Source organism: Poecilia reticulata, linkage group LG1 (genome assembly GCF_000633615.1).
Source record: "Poecilia reticulata strain Guanapo linkage group LG1, Guppy_female_1.0+MT, whole genome shotgun sequence".
NCBI classification, from domain to species: domain Eukaryota; kingdom Metazoa; phylum Chordata; class Actinopteri; order Cyprinodontiformes; family Poeciliidae; genus Poecilia; species Poecilia reticulata.
Genome location: NC_024331.1, coordinates 28,486,332 through 28,500,496, shown reverse-complemented (window position 1 = coordinate 28,500,496; position 14,165 = coordinate 28,486,332). Strand labels below are relative to the sequence as shown.

The 14,165-nt window shown below is 37.6% G+C and overlaps 1 protein-coding gene across 1 annotated transcript in view; it reads left to right on the top strand.

Moving 5' to 3' along the window:
- The first annotated feature begins 1,914 nt into the window (after positions 1-1,914).
- Positions 1,915-14,165, top strand: part of tenm3 (teneurin transmembrane protein 3) — a 549,164-nt gene continuing 536,913 nt past the window's right edge. The window contains exons 1-2 of the mRNA XM_008419232.2: positions 1,915-2,073; positions 3,021-3,166. The gene's annotated coding sequence lies outside the window, so the exon portion shown is untranslated. The remainder of the gene's footprint in view (positions 2,074-3,020; positions 3,167-14,165) is intronic.

Sequence of the window (14,165 nt, the reverse complement as noted above, 5' to 3'; positions counted from 1 at the left end):
TGCAGGTGTTTATAATAAATAGAGAGTGTAAAGCAAATAATCCTGTCAGTATGGTGGTCTACCTACAGAGAAACGTGTTGCAGGGAAAAGCAGCCGCTCTCCGTGTAGGAGCGTGAAGAGAAAGAGGTTGTGGTAGAAACTAACAAGATTGTTTGGTCACAGTTTGGGGAGTTGCTGTTGGCTTAAGGGACCGTGAAAATTGAGCAGACAGCCAGAAACAACATGTTGTACTTACTGGATACAGTGTTTTTTTTTCTCTTGTGCTCCCACTCTCTTTAGGAAAGCAGTGAGGCTTAGGCTCTTTGTGACAAGAATTAAGATTGGATTGAGACAGATCATGAATGCAACCAAATGTGCTTCCTTGATCTTGATGGTGTTCAAGAATTCCCTCTGCTCTTTTTCTTTTCATCTGGAAACTGCTGTTGGACTCACTTCATCAGTCGAGTCCCGTACTGTTAGCGCAGATAGATGGCCTGATCCCTCCTGTAGGGACACTTCAAAAGCTTTTGCAAATGAAATGCATATTGCTTTATGGACACACAAGTGCAGGAAATTAAGCAGTTTTTGTGGAAACCTAACAGTCTTAAGAAGAAAATTTATGAAACTATATGGTGACAGGAATATCGTGTTCAGTGTTTCACATGAACATGATAGACTATTTTTTAAAGTATCTCAAATATATATTTTTTTCTTCCAATCTACCTTTTGAACAATGAAATACACAATTAAAATATACACTTTGTTTTCTTCAGCTCCAGCATCAAAGTTTTATTTAGTTTTTTATTTAGTCTTTTAATGATTTTGTTTTTGTTGTTGTGTTCAAGTTTTTGCAAGATCAATTCGTACTGTTTGTTATGGGATTTCTCTCTCTTTTTCTATCTCTCTCTCCCTCTCACACACACATGCACACGCACGCACGCACACACACACACACACACACACACACACACACACGCCCGCATGCACACATGCACACACACACATGCAGAATGTTTATTCCTCCCATAGAGATAGAGTGTCTCTTTCTCTTCTTTTTACCTTGGCTGTTTATTTACTCCTGTTTCCTGGACAACCATTCAGCATGGACATACCAGTGTTGATTACCTTTCCTCTCTGCTTTGTGTGTTTTTGAGAGTGTGTGTCAGAGGGTGGTTGGAACTTCATCTTTTTTGTCTTCCTTAGAAATCTCAAAAATTTAATTTTCTCTTAGTATTTATGTACTTTTCATTCTTAAAGTGCCAGCAGTAAAAGGAATAAACTTTTCTTTCTTTTTTAAAGTGAATGAAAAATTAAAGAAGTTCACTCTTTTCCAAAAACTCAGACTGAACTACATTTAAAATGACTCCTCACTCGTTCATAGAAACATCACTCTCATCTTCACCTCTTCAGGCACACAGCTGTGTTGTTGCTCAGTTTTTTTGAGACACAAGCAGGGAAGAGGCTCTGGAAACACAACAGTTTTAGGTCAGTTTATTGACAACTTGTGATAATGACCTGATCTTGATGAATCATGTTAGTATTGTTCCAGGCAGCATCTGTGAAAAAATGTGGAGATAAATCTTTGTTTCATTTTCTGTTTCATTTTCACTCCATAGATTTCAGTACATTTGTAATTTAACTTGGTTGGAGGTGGAGAAGAGAAGGTCTGGGGTTGTTGGGTGCCAGGAGTGTAGAGGGCGCCATAAAAAGGGACAAGGAAAAAAAAAAAAAAGAAGAAACTTTTACTACTTTTTAAAACTAATAAGTGCTAATCATTTCCTATTACAAAAAAAATCTGCACTAAAATTCTGCACTAATTTAGCTGCATAGGAAAATATATTAATCTAAATATAATGACATTTTGTTTAGTTCCCCTCATTTTTTTCTACTGGTTGTTTTGTTCCTCCCAGCGCCCCACACACCTTCACCTCACCGTTACCTGTCGGTCATGGATTGTCGCGTTGTTCGCTGGTGGTAGATGAGTGACGCCACTTTTGTAACAGAAAACATCATTTTGAAACGTCCTAAATTGTCTCGTGTCCTAGGAAGGAAAAAAAGAAAAGAAGAAGAAAAAAAAACTTCACTGAAAAAGAGGTACAGTAAAACTAATGTGATGAAATGACATGTTTGTATTTATTTAGCAGAGTGTTGTGTAGCAGTTAAGCTAGCTAGCCAAACACGGAGCTAACCAATAGCCTAGCTAGCGTTTCTTGATTGCTTTCGTCTAGCTGTCAAGTCAAGACTCCATGTTTTCATGACACTTAACACACAGGCCTAAACTTTGGCACTCATGGTCAAAATGACACATTTTGTTTGCATTAGGCTGTAACTGTGACAAAAATATTTCAAATATGAAACAAATATTGCCTTCAAACAACACAACTTGCAATGGATAACAGCTTCATGTTGTTCATGTTAGTTTATCTTTCTGGGCTGTCTCAAATTTTCCTTCTCACAAAAAAAAATTGGATTCAAAAACAGAAATGTTTTGTGCAAATTTTATTGATTCCATAATTGTGGTTGAAAACTGAAATACTGTAAATGTAAACTAAAAAATCAATTATGAAATAAGTAATAAAGAAAATAAAAATGTGGTTACCATGAAGAAAACAGTAGAGTTTAGACTGCTTGTATAACATTTGTGTGAACGGTTTTGCAAAAGGGTGAGGAAGATGTGTCAGAATCGTTCATACATGTGCAAAAGGAGTCTCCTGCTCTGCTGAGATAGTGAAACTGGGTGGATCCCAGTTTCTTTAAGTAGGTCAAAGCAATCAAGAAAATCTGTGAACTTGCAAAAACATGTCAACTCTGCTAGCTCATTACAAAACATTATTGTCAATTTAGGATCATTATAGCATTCCCATATCCTGTTGAAGTTTATTGCTTCATTGAATTCTGCATGTCACTGTGATAATTTCAGTCTGATTTAAATTGCATCTTAGAAAGTTTGTGTATTTTAGATGTACAGTATATTGAGCAAAACGCATTTGTTATGTTTTTACTTGAATTTGTGGAATCATAATCCTCTTTTTTCTCTTCAGATGTATTATGGAGACATCTAAATCCCACCGCAGGGCCTTCTGCAACACCACAAAGTGCTCTTCCTGTTGCCTCTACCTCACAGGAGCTCATCCATGCATCTGAAATAAAGCGTGCACCAACAGATCCTGCTGACTTGCCATGTCCTGTAAGTGATCTGGTCAGAATATTTAGAAATTTTTTGGTTTACACATAATTTGTGTTTTGGTGAATATTTATTTTCTTAAATGTTTACCAAAATACACACACACATAATCTCACCTAAGGTACCAAAGTGGCTAGAGCTGACCTTGAGTAACAGGATGTCACTTTGGACACCAGGTGTTATCGAGGCGTAAGCTGATTGAACTCAGTTCAGCTTAGATTTTATATGACGAAATGCCGAAGTCAAACTCCTACTTTCAGTTTTTACAAGTATAAAAATGGTCTGACTGGCCTGTGATTAGCCAGTTCCAGCCCAACGTCTTCCCATTGCCATTGTGAGGGCTGCATATTGGGAATGTGGAAAATGTGGACAGAGCTTTTTAGTTAAAAATATTTTCAAAAACATTCACACATGGTTTCTTTTCAAAACTAAACTTGAAAAGCTGTTGTCTAATTGGGGTTCACCAATTTATGTTACTGATCAGTGATTAGCCGACATGTGAAGCCAATCTTATCCATCGATCTTATCTACCTCAGCAAGGATCTAAGAATCAGCCACTGTCCTCTTCTGCTCTGCAGTGAAAGAGGCTTGACTGACAGTCCGACCCACCGAATCATGTCTGCATGTTTGTGGTTAACAATAGCCACCTCACTCTTGCCACCTCAGTGACTTTCTTGCTACGTTTACATTAAAAAAATAAAAATAAAAAATGATATCAGCCAAAACCGGAATCGGCAGGTCAGGCTTTTTAAAGATTGGTAATGAGAGATCGGCCAGAAAATTGATGTCAGTGCACCCCTATTGTCTAGTGGTTGTATCAGATTAGGTCCGGGTAGTTATTCAGTCAGTTAATTTGGAAACAATGATTTAAAAAATCGCTCAGAAAAGTTTTGATGCTTCTTTGCTTCATCTGATAAGTCTTGTTTATCACCTGGCCTCTGGGCTCTTGTTATTTAGCAAAAGTAGCCCCTGGGCAAAGCAAGATTAGCATCCCTGCCCTGAGGATATAAAAGAGAAACCAGGCTTATTTAACTGCTTTAATACCCACACAGTAGACACAAGTACTAGAAAGTTTGAGTGAAATCTAAACATTGCATTCCAGTCAGAATTTGAAAGGTGCCTTTAGACTCATGGCTACTCAAACTAGACAGAAATAATTGCTCCCAGATATTCCTTATTAAGATAACATCTCAAACATATTAAGGGTAAGTTCAGCAAAAAACTAAGACGGCTACAAAGTACACAATAATTTATTTCTACATAATCTATTGTTATGTTTAACAAAAACACTTTCTAACAAAAAAAAAATCTGTTTTTATCCAAATCTCTTTCAATGCAACAGGACTTCTCCCATTTCTGCGAACGTTACGCAGACATGCAGAGCCTTCATCTTCCCACTCCTCTCTTTGTCAGTAACTTGGACTCAGCAGTCTGAGGCACATTGAGGCACAGGGCTGAGCCTTGGGGGATTGATCAGACTGGTGGAGTTGCTACACTTGCAACAACTGTTGGAGCTCTTATATACAGACCATGGGAAATGTAGTCGTGCTGGTGGGAAGGAGTGGGAAGGATTATTAACCCCACAAACCCTGCTGCCCACTCTACCCAGCAACTATTTTCAAAATCTATCAGATTATGAGGACGTGAGTTGTCCACAACCTTCTTCAGGTGGCCTCACATCTTTTGTCAGATTAAGTTCTGGACTCTAAGATTTTCCATTTATACATTTTCTTTAAGCCTTACAGAAATCTTAACATTCTTGATCATTTATTTGGGGAAAAGTAATGAGCATAATGGTGCAGCTTTGGGGCTCTGTTGGTAATCTACTGTAATATTTTTTAGTGCAAAGCTATTTTTTTTTTTAGAATATTGGCCTAAAAATTAAGTTTTTCACTATCAGAAAACAACACATTCCTTCATAAGGTTTTATAACATTCCAACCAGGCCTGTGTGTTTTTTAAAAAGAAAATCCTGTGTTCAACACTAATTCTTTGTTCACACATTTAATGAATACAGCAGAGTGTTGCCATGTGCAGAACACAAGATTTGCTGGAAATGCCTGCAGTTTCTTCAGTGTCACTGTTGCCTTGCTTCAAGTCTTATTTTACAGTAGAGCCACATTCACTCAGCAACATGCTCACATTCACACCCCGATGCCCAGATCAGTGGGGAGTTTGGGCTTAAGTGCTTTGCCCAAGGGCACATTGACATGTGACAAGAGAAATCTAAAACAAAACTGGCAACTTTCTAATTGCAGGATAGCTCTTGGTAGTCAGCCCTCCAAAAAAAGGGACAATTCATATATTAACAAATTAGGACCCAAATGTGTTGCTATACATTTGTTTGGGCGGTAATACACAAAACCTTCGTTATCTGCAAGTTTAGTTTATTCTTTCTTATTATTTTGTCATTGTCCTGCCTCGGCATCCCAGGCATACCGTATGAAGAGGCTGATTATTTAATGTGCAAGGACATTTTTTACTCAGCAAAAAGGATATTGGTGGATGGTACCCTAAGGTGTGTATGTGGGTGTGTTTGTAGAGCAACTATGACTGTGTGTAGATGATGTGTGTGCTAATTTGTTTCCTGGACTTGAGTTTTATTAAGTTTTATTGTTGAGAAGGGCATAAACATTCCCCATCTGTCCATACAGTGCTGGCCTTTTCACAAAAGAAAAGCTTGACATTCATTATAATGCAAAGAAGAGTAATATTTGGAATGCCAGAGTTAGGAAAGACTGGAATTCAGTATTTTCTGACTTTCTAACGGCCGAGTCCAGTTCTTAAAGTTCTACTTTGGGTAATTACAACATTTTATATCTGATGATCTGTTTGCTGGTAAATATTCGTATAAGCTATTGCTGAGATGTAAATATGTTACGTACACTGTTTCAGTGAAGGTCGGACTCTTTAAATCTTCTTATACCACGCTACTCATTTGTGGAGGAGTTGCAGAGAAGGCAGCATGCAGAAACTCACTGCAGCATTCAATGATGAAATGAGGTTGCTCCTTAGATGCCAAGATGAGCTCGGCAAGCTAAATCCTCGTTAGTGTTGGTGTATCCACTTATCGTGCTATATTGCAGAATCTCATGTACAGATGTACGTGGAGGTTAAAGACTTCTAGAAATTGTATAAGTGCATCCCTGACAGATCTTGGATTAAGCTCAGTTAGGTTTCATTTCGTCCATTTTAGACTTCAAGTAAATTTGTAACACTGAATTTTACTTTTTTTTCCCATTTTTTACAAGTGACCCCTATGGGCCTTTGATTCTGTGAACTAATTAATTAACTTGGGATAAAACAATTATTATTTATTTTTTATTTCTTTCAGGCTTATAAATATTTATGCTGTGTGAAATTGAGAAATTAATTTCAGTGGACATTGGTAATCTTTATTTTCTGGAAACCCATCTAGTAGTTTGTTTTCAATCAGTGGTTAAATATGTGAAAGCACTTCAAGGCCGAGCAGATTATTGGTTAAACGTATCCTCATTTTAATACTGTAAATTATGGTATGCATTTGCATAAATTTCAAATTTTAGGTCGTTAAATGTCTCTAAAAGTATTATTTTTCACAGACAGTGAGAATGCTGCAGACAGCTTAAAAGAGCAGAAACGTATTTACTTCCTGCTTGCAGTAAAACCTCAGTATGAACCTATTCCTGTGGGACTTACTCCTGGGCAACACAGGAAACGTTTGTGTCTGATGTTCTGGTCTGGATGTCTGAAAAACAACCTTCCAATTCTGAGAAACATCCAAATGTGTCGAAACTTTGAGCAATTCTAATCTCAGCAGCAAGAACAATCGAGCTAAGAGTTCAAATGTTGGAATAAGCATAAGTGGCACCAGAACGGATTCAGCTCAGACAAACAAGTCTAAGGGCGAGAATAACTACCTGAAATCACAGCTGAAACAAATACAGGTAACAGGCATCTTCAGAACAATAATTGGGTTTCCAGCAGTTGCTTTGCGGACCTTTTATCATAAGAATACTACACACCTGTTCTTCTGTGTCTCAAATCTTAAACTGTAATAATATAAATTACACATTGGAGAGGGAAGAGACAAAAACATCATTTAGGAAAAAAGCTGCCAAGTTAATGCTTTCCCTCTCCGTTTGATAGTAAAGACGGCCTGTGGAGCTTTGCATAAGTCTTGCTGCCCTTAGGCCCATTTAAAGAGCATTAGAAGAAAGGGAAATGTCAGGGTTGGACTACATGGGGTCACACAGTGAACTGAGAAAGACAGGACTGCAACTCCCTGAAAAACTTGAGAATAATCAGTGTAAATGGCATGGTGTTGTTTCTCTCTTCCTCTCTCTCAGTAAGAGCAGCATGTTACTGAATGTGAGAATCCTGTTAGTCCTGTTTGGTAGTGGTGGGGCTTGTTGCTTATTAGTTCCTAGCTGGCATTGGTTTCAAGCAATTAAACTTGAATTGTTGTCACCAACTTGCACGTTTGGAATGACACCATCATGGTAGTGAATTGTTTGGGTGATTTATTTAATATTTAAATCGGAATTAGGGATGCACTGATTGCAATTTTCTGGCTGATTACGAAGCTTTGAAAACACTGAGCTGCTGGTATTTTGGTCCATACCATTTGTTTATGTCAGGAATGTTGCTAAATATATCAAGAAAGTTACTGAGTTTTTAACAGTGGGGTGACTATTGTTAACTGCAAACATGGAGGCATGACATGGATGTTCGGTCTGTCAGTCAAACCTCTGTCACGAGAAAACGGGAGAGGACAGTGGGTGATTTTTAGACCTTTGCTGAGGCTGATGAGATCAACTTCACAGGTAAATATCGGCCATCTCCCAAAATTAATAAAATCGGTTAACATATACCCCTAATTAGAATATATTAAAAACAATGCTGTCTTTTCAAGTAGTGTAATCAGATTAAAATGCTTCAATACCTGTTTGCAGACATCTGGATGTGATATTAAGCCAATTCAAGAAATAGTGAAATAGTTCAACTTTGCATCAGGGACGAAGGTGGTAGGAGTTTGTCCTCTAATCAGAAGTTACCAATGAGAATCCCCGCTCCATCGGTTTGCCCTTGGGTGAGATTCTTCACCCCCTTGGCTGCTGCTGGTGGTCATGGAGCTCAGAGATGCCAGTGCATGGCAGCCTTGTCCCTGTCAGACTGTCCCAGGCCTGCAGTAGCTTGCTACCATCACCATGTGAATGTGTGCAGGAATGTCCTGAACGAAGTGCTTTGGAGTCCTCTGGACTTGATGAAGCATACATGGATGCATATCTTTAGTAAGGCTGTTGACAGCAGTAACAGGATTTAATTTGCTATTATTTTTAGCTAACATGGCATGTTTAGTTGCCGTTTTTCTCATAAATGCCAGAATTTGTCTCTGAAGAGCATCTGTATGTAACACCACAGGCAGTAATGCATGTCCACGTAACAAAGTTTCACCCATGAACCAAACCACACCTTCCCAAATCTCTATCAACATGGATTCACTCCATCTCTAAAAACTAACCGTAACAATCTTGCGTAGGGCTTGACGTGTGTGATTTCCTTTGAGAGTACTGGGTCAACATAAGACCTCAAGCTAATGATAGAAGGTCAGGGAGAAATAATAAAAGCCTGTATAACTCAGACAGACTGCTCCACCGACAGCCATGTTTGTGTTTTTTCTGTCATCAAGGAAAAAGCAGTGGTGTTTGTCAGTCAGCACAGCTTATATTTGTATTGCCTTTCTGTGCATACAAACCCACATGCATGTGGAAACCAGCAATGGTTGCTCATTTGCAGTTTCAGATTTAATTTTGAGGGATCCATGTGGTAAAGTAAGAAAAGGACACAGAACAACTTGGAGTAATAAACACATCTATTGTGCATGTCACTTTTTTGCCATAATTTATATCCGTTCATTCATACTTCCTTAGTGATGAGCTAAATGATATTTATGTATTAAAATCTTACCAGTCTTACTTGATAAAATATTATTTTTATCCTTTGTAAGGAAGCCTGAATTTCACACTTTACTTAAAGGAACACGGAGGACTTTTAAAAATTTTTTTTTTATTGAGATTTTAATCTTTTTTTTAATTTATTTATTTTTGTAAGGTTTTATTGGCTCTAGTGGCCTTTATTTGATAGTTAATTGACAGGAAAGTTGATAATGAGAAATGGGGAAAGACAAACGGCAAAGGTCACCAGGCCGGGAATCGAACCTGCGACGGCTGCGTCGAGGACTAAGGCATGGGTTGTGCTTAACCCCTGCGCCACTCCCCAAACACGGAGGACTGTTTCATGAAACATTTATTCTCAAGATCAAGATTAAATTCTACGGAATTCTTAATTTTAAGAATTCAGCTAGAAATGGAATTATATTATTGCTTCTGGTCACATAAAGAATCAATAGTTAACCGTTTGTATTCACATTAATATACTAAAATAGATAGTAAGGAAAACGGATACAAACAATCCAATGTGAAATCCAATTTAAAAGCATGTTTTGATGGGAGTTTAGAAATGACAAGTATTCTTCCAGAAAGCCGATATCAAGGTTTTCGCATCTCTATTGCATCTCTATGGGAGATACATGAAGGCAAAAAAAAAAATGCTTGCTGAAGGAAAACGAACAAAAAGTTACAGTGAATAAAACGACAAAATTATTTTCTATCCAATTGTTTCTTGTTTGGGGAACACAAGACCTTGTTTGGATGACCCAGCATTTATGGAAAACCAATCATCCTACAATTAAATAAATCCAGAAGATTCAAAATTTTAGTTTGTACTTTGAGATAAATAAACCCTCTAAACAATTAATATCTCTATCTTAAATTTAAAAAAAAAAATGAAAAAAAAAACCTTTAGTCGTTTCTACTTTCTGGTGATGCACTGTAAAACAGAAATTTAATTTTATCTCTTCACATTAAAATCAAATCACTCAGAGGGACTAACAATGTTGTAGAGAAAATGACAGGTCAGCATCTTGGTTACTGTGCAGGGTAACCAATCGGAGTACATTTTTTTCTTTAGACTCAGCAGCAGTTTAAATAATTTAATAATGTACTTACTAAAAAATGCGTGAAGATAATAACTTTAATTTTTATGCATTATCTTACTATATAATTGATTCAAATTTTAATTAAAATGACTAATTTAATAATTTTGGAATATAACAGCACTTTAATTTTCAGAACAAAATCTCAAAGAAAAAGTGTTGAATTTGTTGAAGATTGTCCCTGATCCTGATGGTGTGGATCATACCAAGCTTGAAAAAAAGTTATTAAATGTTGACAGTCATGCCTGTATTGTGTCAAATATACAGAACTTCTCTCCAAAATGTGCTGTAGCTTCAGTGCCTAGTTTTAAAAGCCGGTAACAAATTTTATACAGATGTCTACGGCTGCAGTAGACAATATGAGAGGAGCTATAATCACGAGGTGACAGACACGCAGCCAGAGACAAACTGGCCGCGTCAGGCGACTCAGTAGAGATGATGTGAACATCTCCATAGAAATCCTTTTGTCAATGATCACTTATTAGGGCTTTTCCCCTGAGAAATTAACAAGAGTCATTACACAGTGTGCTCAGACACAGTGAGCGAGGGAAAAGAAGGAATCATATTGAATATCAGGAGCAAATCATCCATGCTCTATGACTCCATTATGCCTCTATCATGTGACCTCATGGGATATCAGCAGAGACACTGACACAGACCCAAATCTGCATTTCAGATTCCTTTTCTTTAGAAGGAATTGCTTTAAGAAGATTGTTTCATCTATAAAGAAAGTCATTATCCAGAAACGATTTGTCATGAAAACGTCCCAGAGAAGTTGGGCAGATTTTATTGCGATATTCAGCTTTACTCTTTTATGGTCAACAACCTCCAGTTGTCTTTACTAGTTGTGTTCATTTTCTCCTTGTGTGTATATAATGTGGCATACACAAAGGAAGGGTCGACTGTTTTTTTTTTCTCAAATATTTTAAGATGAGAAGACCATTTTTAGTAAAAGCTAACTTTTCCATGTGTCTGTGATCTCTTGGTCACGATTGGATGCATTTATTGCGTCTCCATTGTGCTGCTTCACGTTTTGCCTCCAGCCGTTTGTTGGCCCTTTTCAGGAGCTCCTCCCACAAATTTTCTATGGTCGTTTTTTTCTTTCATACTCTTTGTGTCTTTTTATTTTTTCTTATTATTAGTTACTATCATCAGCATTAAGTGTTAATGTAATTACTATAATACAATTTCTCCTTGGTTTTATTGGTACCATTGTTTTAGCCTCTTTGGTTGCTCCCACCCCTTTTGTTCTGTCTGTTCACCTCTGTTTCTTCATTATTGTTGTGCCATGTCCAGTCTTTGTAAAGCTTATATACAGTCATTAGTGTAGTTCAGTCATTCATGGATATTTTTAAGTTAGATTCTCTTTAATTATTTCTTGTTCTGAGTTAATTTTTGTCTTTAGATTTAATTCCTGGGTCCTCGGTTTCCTCTTCTCTGCCCCTTTGTGTCATTCTCTCCTTGTCTTCTCATCCTGCCTTCGGCTCTCTCCCCTCACACCTGCAAACCATGAACTAATCAGTCCCGGTCTATTGTTTTGACATTCACTCTCCCAGTATTTATGCGCCTCACTCCTTGCTGGATCCTTCTGTTTACCCTGATAAACTCCATGTTATCTGGTCCTTGTTTGTCCCTAGTCTCGCTCCCTGGATTCTCCATTGTTTATTGTAAGTTCTTCATCATTTTTTCAGTAAATATTCAAATCTATTTGCTGCTCTTACCACTTCTGTTTGTGAGTCCTTCTCCATTAACCATCAACATGACACTGTCTTTCCAATTGAAGGCTTCCAAAGGGTTAACTATGCATTTGCTTATTTGGTAACTAATATCAGCATGTCATGCACACCATAACACTACTTGTTTGTCTTCTGAAGTACAGAGTGGTATTTTTTTGAATAAATAACTATGCATTGCATTTTTTACAATGAGTCGATTGTGGTAGATCATGGCAATTATTTAGAAAATCACGACAACAATATTATCACTTATATGTGAGTATTTTGCAGTGTGTGTAAAACTGATCCGGGGAAACAAAGCCACTGCAATTTGCGACCTGTGTTCCCGTTCTCATCCACCAAGCAGGACTTTACCAGCTCGACTTTCCTGTCACCACATATTGGTTCCAATTCTGTGGCCCTGGACAGCATCATTGGATGTGACTTGCTGTATTATCCAGTGTTGATGTAATATCTGGGATGCAGGGTTGGGAACATTTTCTGAGTTACGGAGTTAACAGGCCTTGCTGCACAATAAGAAGTTGGAATGATTTTTTTTTATTCTCATTCTGATCTCTTATATATAACATAATGAAAATGAAATGATAATCTCTGGTCAGACAGGAGTCCACATCCTATCAGCGATGGACTAGTCTATCTGGAGCCAGACTGATTTATTTATTTTCAGTTTTATCAAGGACCAATATATAAGCCTAAAGCATCATCCTAACACTGCAAATCAGTGTGCTCCCTCGCAGTAGGAAAAGAAACTTGCCACCAGAGGCTTTTTTCCTCTCTTCTATTTCTTGGACCAAAGTTTTATTTGACAGTGGTTCCACTTGGGTAAAGACTTGCAAGAGAGGGTCGACTGTGTGTGGACATGCTGCCTTGTTCATACCCAGAAAACTACTGGGATTAAATTTCTGTCATCACAACCATGCAGCGCTCCGGGGGAGAAACAGATGCATAAAAACAACCCACAACCTTTGCAAAAAGAGAGTTATTCTCTCTGAGGATCTAGAACTCATGCATTGCTTCCACAATGCACTAGAGCAGATATGGCAGACCAGGTTATAAAAGTGTATGCATGTCAAAACTTTATTTTGGCTCACAAGTGGTACCCCTGCACCTGGTTAGCAGAGTGGAACTGAGAACAGGGCTCCACTGGTGAATCTCTGTCCATAGTTTTGATGCACTGAGAGCAGTGGGAGTAAGGTGCTCAATCTACACCGCTGGGTTTCAGTCGAGGTGTAGGAAGTTCTGAAAAGTTTCTGTTGCTCTTTTCTATATTCTAGCATCTTCTTCCCCTTTCTCTCAGGGATTCAGGAAAAAGGAGAGGTACAGCTGTGAGCTTGTGTTGAATGAAAAGACGAGCATCACTGTGCTGGATTTTAATGACAAAATGTTGCTTTTGCAAGGAGTAGAAGACTGGAGAAAAAAAATCTAACACACTAAATTATTTTTTAAAAAAAGCTCCACCTCATTTTTTAACCTTCATTTGTAAGAACATCAAACAAAACAGTTACGTTTTTTGTAGGGTTTAAGACGTATCTAGAAATTATACAGTGTTTGTGATATACAATGTTTCACATGAGAAGAACATTTCACAACTCCTGTCGTTTACCTTAGCTGTATAGTTTTGTTTTCAACCTTTTTTGGGGGATTTTTTTCCTTTTTTGACCTGATGTGATTGGTCACATGAAGTTTGCTGATGGATTTTAGCAGAGGAGTGCAGCGTGTGGATCCTGTTTGACATGTTGCTGCACCAGCAGAGCATTCTGGGATTTGTATTTGCTATAACTGTGCTGCTATTGGGGCAGTCCTAATATAGATTTCAAATTGCCAAATGTGCTTACACTCTGGGCCAAATTTGACCTGAGTTTTACACATATGATTTACTTGATTATTATTTATTTTCTATTTTATTTTTATCTTTTGTAGACCATTGTCATAAATGTTCCTTAAACCAACATATGTGCAGTATGGCATACAACAGATGTTTATGGATATTCTACACATACCAACAATTTACTAGTTGAAGTTATGCCCAGCTTTGCTCATTACTAAAAACCTTAATCAATGTTCACACTCAGTCAAATTACAAACAGGTAAGTGGTAGTCAGCAAAAACAAATAATGACGCAAACCATCGAATCAAACTCCTTTCCATGTGTGTGCTGCCCCTACCATTTACCTACCACATACTTTAAATCTAAGCTAAAAACCTATTTGTTTTTTGAGACCTTTTTTGAG